The 223-nt window shown below is 38.1% G+C and overlaps 1 protein-coding gene across 1 annotated transcript in view; it reads right to left on the reverse strand.

The window, feature by feature from the left end:
• The window catches only part of LOC119581756 (endothelin-converting enzyme 2-like), a 106,974-nt gene that overhangs the window by 28,135 nt on the left and 78,616 nt on the right, over positions 1-223 (reverse strand). The window lies entirely within an intron of this gene.

Below are 223 nucleotides of genomic sequence, written 5' to 3' on the forward strand. Positions count from 1 at the left end.
CCGCTGGTGACTGGTTGGGAGAGTGTAGAGTATAAGGTGAAAGGGACTGGAATGCAAAGTATAAGGTATGAGGAATCAGCCGCTGGTGACTGGTTGGGAGAGTGTAGGGTAAATGATAATGAAAGAAAGGAGTTGTTAGTTAACGATATTAGATTGTGCAGATAATTAAGATGCAAATGATATGCAAACAAGAGTTCTAAGGTAAAAATAAACAATTAGTTTA

The sequence above is a fragment of the Penaeus monodon genome, chromosome 15 (assembly GCF_015228065.2).
Source record: "Penaeus monodon isolate SGIC_2016 chromosome 15, NSTDA_Pmon_1, whole genome shotgun sequence".
Taxonomy (NCBI): Eukaryota; Metazoa; Arthropoda; class Malacostraca; order Decapoda; family Penaeidae; genus Penaeus; species Penaeus monodon.